Source organism: Procambarus clarkii, chromosome 4, assembly GCF_040958095.1.
Source record: "Procambarus clarkii isolate CNS0578487 chromosome 4, FALCON_Pclarkii_2.0, whole genome shotgun sequence".
Lineage (NCBI taxonomy): Eukaryota > Metazoa > Arthropoda > Malacostraca > Decapoda > Cambaridae > Procambarus > Procambarus clarkii.
Window position 1 is genome coordinate 56772872 of NC_091153.1, and position 6061 is coordinate 56778932.

Sequence of the window (6061 nt, forward strand, 5' to 3'; positions counted from 1 at the left end):
GTCTCTCCCACCACAGCTAACATGATATAAAGTCTCTCCCACCACAGTTAACATGAGATAAGGTCTCTCCCACCACTGCTAAGATGAGGCAAGGTCTCTCCCACCACAGCTAACATGAGATAAAGTCTCTCCCACCACAGTTAACATGAGATAAGATCTCTCCCACCACAGCTAACATGAGGCAAGGTCTATCCCACCACAGCTAACATGAGATAAGGTCTCTACCACCACAGCTTATATGAGATAAGGTCTCTCCCACCACAGCAAACATGAGATAAAGAATCTCCCACTACAGCTAACATGAGATAAGGTCTCTCCCACCACAGCTAACATGAGATAAGGTGTCTCCCACCACAGCTAACATGAGATAAGGTCTCTACCACCACAGCTAACATGAGGCAAGGTCTCTCCCACCACAGCTAACATGAGGCAAGGTCTTTCCCACCACAGCTAACATGAGGCAAGGTCTCTCCCACCGCAGCTAACATGAGGCAAGGTCTCTCCCACCACAGCTAACATAAGATAAGGTCTCTCCCACCACAACTAACATGAGATAAGGTGTCTCCCACCACAGCTAACATGAGATAAGGTCTCTACCACCACAGCTAACATGAGATAAGGTCTCCTCCACCACAGCTAACATGAGGCAAGGTCTCTCCCACCACAGCTAACATGGGATAAGGAATCTCCCACTACAGCTAACATGAGATAAGGTCTCCTCCACCACAGCTAACATGAGGCAAGGTCTCTCCCACCACAGCTAACATGAGATAAGGAATTTCCCACTACAGCTAACATGAGGCAAAGTCTCTCCCACCACAGCTAACATGAGGCAAGGTCTCTCCCACCACAGCTAACATGAGGCAAGGTCTCTCCCACCACAGCTAACATGAAGCAAGGTCTCTCCCACCACAGCTAACATGAGACAAGGTCTCTCCCACCACAGCTAACATGAGGCAAGGTCTCTCCAACCACAGCTAACATGAGGCAAGGTCTCTCCCACCACAGCTAACATGAGACAAGGTCTCTCCCACCACAGCTAACATGAGACAAGGTCTCTCCCACCACAGCTAACATGAGACAAGGTCTCTCCCACCACAGCTAACATGAGACAAGGTCTCTCCCACCACAGCTAACATGAAGCAAGGCCTCTCCCACCACAGCTAACATGAGGCAAGGTCTCTCCCACCACAGCTAACATGAGATAAAGTCTCTCCCACCACAGTTAACATGAGATAAGGTCTCTCCCACCACTGCTAAGATGAGGCAAGGTCTCTCCCACCACAGCTAACATGAGATAAAGTCTCTCCCACCACAGTTAACATGAGATAAGATCTCTCCCACCACAGCTAACATGAGGCAAGGTCTATCCCACCACAGCTAACATGAGATAAGGTCTCTACCACCACAGCTTATATGAGATAAGGTCTCTCCCACCACAGCTAACATGAGATAAAGAATCTCCCACTACAGCTAACATGAGATAAGGTCTCTCCCACCACAGCTAACATGAGATAAGGTGTCTCCCACCACAGCTAACATGAGATAAGGTCTCTACCACCACAGCTAACATGAGGCAAGGTCTCTCCCACCACAGCTAACATGAGGCAAGGTCTTTCCCACCACAGCTAACATGAGGCAAGGTCTCTCCCACCGCAGCTAACATGAGGCAAGGTCTCTCCCACCACAGCTAACATAAGATAAGGTCTCTCCCACCACAACTATCATGAGATAAGGTGTCTCCCACCACAGCTAACATGAGATAAGGTCTCTACCACCACAGCTAACATGAGATAAGGTCTCCTCCACCACAGCTAACATGAGGCAAGGTCTCTCCCACCACAGCTAACATGGGATAAGGAATCTCCCACTACAGCTAACATGAGATAAGGTCTCCTCCACCACAGCTAACATGAGGCAAGGTCTCTCCCACCACAGCTAACATGAGATAAGGAATTTCCCACTACAGCTAACATGAGGCAAAGTCTCTCCCACCACAGCTAACATGAGGCAAGGTCTCTCCCACCACAGCTAACATGAGGCAAGGTCTCTCCCACCACAGCTAACATGAAGCAAGGTCTCTCCCACCACAGCTAACATGAGACAAGGTCTCTCCCACCACAGCTAACATGAGGCAAGGTCTCTCCAACCACAGCTAACATGAGGCAAGGTCTCTCCCACCACAGCTAACATGAGACAAGGTCTCTCCCACCACAGCTAACATGAGACAAGGTCTCTCCCACCACAGCTAACATGAGACAAGGTCTCTCCCACCACAGCTAACATGAGACAAGGTCTCTCCCACCACAGCTAACATGAAGCAAGGCCTCTCCCACCACAGCTAACATGAGGCAAGGTCTCTCCCACCACAGCTAACATGAGACAAGGTCTCTCCCACCACAGCTAACATGAGGCAAGGTCTCTCCCACCACAGCTAACATGAGACAAGGTCTCTCCCACCACAGCTAACATGAAGCAAGGCCTCTCCCACCACAGCTAACATGAGGCAAGGTCTCTCCCACCACAGCTAACATGAGGCAAGGTCTCTCCCACCACAGCTAACATGAGGCAAGGTCTCTCCCACCACAGCTAACATGAGGCAAGGCCTCTCCCACCACAGCTAACATGAGACAAGGTCTCTCCCACCACAGCTAACATGAGGCAAGGTCTCTCCTGGCCTTAACAGCTCCGAGGATGAGATAACTCTCACAACAAAAGGCCGTAATGACCTTTCCTGCTCGCTACACCGTATATAAAAAGTAGTAGATATAAAAGCCTTGCTCGAGCTGTTACGTGCGTGTTGGCAGCCGGAACATCAGAAGAGAAACCACTGAACACAACAAAATTACTTGAACAATAATAGATTCTCCAGTCCATAGAAAACGTGCACTAACATTCCCACTTGAAATGTTCTGGTCCCTTGATCACAGTGAAGAGGATAGATGACATAACATAGAATGTGAAGAGATGCTCTGGATAATGAGCCACAATATTGTTGGATGTTATGTTACAGTAAATGCATGGCAGTTTCAGTAATTGGAGGACCACTCAGTTAGTGGTTGACTGTAATCTGTACCTGAATGGCAGATTACAGTGACTGCATGACAGATCACAGTAAATGGATGAAAGGTTATAGCAATTTGAGGACAGATTACAGTAACTGGGTGACAACACTGTAATAGGATGACAGATTACAGTAACAGGATGACATTACAGTGGATGAATGGAAGATTACAGTAAGTGGATGAGAGATGTCCACTTGAAATCAGGTAAACACACACACACACACACACACACACACACACACACACACACACACACACACACACACACACACACACACACACACACACACACACACACACACACACACACACACACACACAAAGGACCATCCTCGCTTCATCTACAAAACATCATAGAAAAAGTTTGTCTTCTGTCATCCTAGACAAAAAATTCTCACTTTTTCAACATTCTCAAAAATAAAATATTCTCTACATCCCACTTGTGATCACGTGGTCATTAAGTCTATGATCATTATAATCATTAACCATGATTAAAATATTAAAGGCTTCATCGGGTTGAAAAATGTACAACAACAATGATAAAATTCGAATATTAAAAACTCGAATTTTGTTTAAAATCATTTTAAAAACACGTGTTCACGGTGTATTATTTTGGCGGCCAGAGTTTGGTCACTGGTACACGAGAAATTTATTGACACCGGTCAACATGACATTAAATGTTTTTTTTTTGTTTGGCTATTCTAACTCTGTTACTTGTGGTGGCTATTGTGTTGGGTCATGTTGGTTGCCCTCTCCGGCAGTAGTACTCCCTCCCCCCAACACTTCCCCCACCACACTCCCTCCCCCAACACTTCCCCCACCACACTCCCTCCCCCAACACTTCCCCCACCACACTCCCTCCCCCAACACTTCCCCCACCACACTCCCTCCCCCCAACACTTCCCCCACCACACTCCCTCCCCCAACACATCCCCCACCACACTCCCACCCCCCAACACTTCCCCCACCACACTCCCTCCCCCAACACATCCCCCACCACACTCCCTCCCCCCAACACTTCCCCCACCACACTCCCTCCCCCCAACACTTCCCCCACCACACTCCCTCCCCCCAACACTTCCCCCACCACACTCCCTCCCCCAACACATCCCCCACCACACTCCCTCCCCCCAACACTTCCCCCACCACACTCCCTCCCCCCAACACTTCCCCCACCACACTCCCTCCCCCCAACACTTCCCCCACCACACTCCCTCCCCCAACACTTCCCCCACCACACTCCCTCCTTCAACACTTCCCCCCCCCACACTCCCTCCCCCAACACATCCCCCACCACACTCCCTCCCCCCAACACTTCCCCCACTACACTCCCTCCCCCCATCACATCCCCCACCACACTCCCTCCCCCAAACACTTTCCCCACCACACTCCCTCCCCCAACACTTTCCCCACCACACTCCCTCCCCCAACACTTTCCCCACCACACTCCCTCCCCCCAACACTTCCCCCACCACACTCCCTCCCCCCATCACTTCCCCCACCACACTCCCTCCCCCCAACACTTCCCCCACCACACTCCCTCCCCCAAACACTTCCCCCACCACACTCCCTCCCCCAACACTTCCCCCACCACACTCCCTCCCCCAACACATCCCCCACCACACTCCCTCCCCCCAACACTTCCCCCACTACACTCCCTCCCCCCATCACTTCCCCCACCACACTCCCTCCCCCAAACACTTTCCCCACCACACTCCCTCCCCCAACACTTCCCCCACCACACTCCCTCCCCCAACACTTCCCCCACCACACTCCCTCCCCCAACCCTTCCCCCACCACACTCCCTCCCCCCATCACTTCCCCCACCACACTCCCTCCCCCAACACTTCCCCCACCACACTCCCTCCCCCCATCACTTCCCCCACCACACTCCCTCCCCCAACACTTCCCCCACCACACTCCCTCCCCCAAACACTTCCCCCACCACACTCCCTCCCCCAACACATCCCCCACCACACTCCCTCCCCAAACACATCCCCAACCACACTTCCTCCCTCAAGACCCCCCCCCCTCCACCACCACACTCCCTCCCCCAACACTTCCCCCACCACACTTCCACCCTCAAGAACCCACCCCCCACCACCACACTCCCACCCCCAACACTTCCCCCACCACACTCCCACCCTCAAGACCCCCCCCCCACCACCACACTCCCACCCCAACACTTCCCCCACCACACTCCCTCCCCCCAACACTTCCCCCACCACATTCCCTCCCCCCAACACTTCCCCCACCACACTTCCACCGTCAAGACCCCCCCCTCCACCACCACACTCCCTCCCCAACACTTCCCCCACCACACTCCCACCCTCAAGACCCCCCCACCACCACACTCCCACCCCCAACACTTCCCCCACCACACTCCCACCCCCAACACTTCCCCCACCACACTCCCTGCCCCCAACACTTCCCCCACCACACACCCTCCCCCAACACTTCCACCACCACACACCCTCCCCCAACACTTCCCCCACCACACTCCCTCCCCCAACACTTCCACCACCACACACCCTCCCCCAACACTTCCCCCACCACACTCCCTGCCCCCAACACTTCCCCCACCACACTCCCACCCCCAACACTTCCACCACCACACACCCTCCCCCAACACTTCCCCCACCACACTCCCTGCCCCCAACACTTCCCCCACCACACACCCTCCCCCAACACTTCCACCACCACACACCCTCCCCCAACACTTCCACCACCACACTCCCTGCCCCCAACACTTCCCCCACCACACACCCTCCCCCAACACTTCCACCACCACACACCCTCCCCCAACACTTCCACCACCACACTCCCTTCCCCCAACACTTCCACCACCACACACCCTCCCCCAACACTTCCCCACCACACTCCCACCCTCAAGACCCCCCAACACACAAGCCCCTCCCCCATGTTCTAAACTCAGAAATAATATCATAACACTTTAACTTAATTGTTGGGAAATATTTATCGCTCAACTAACCAAG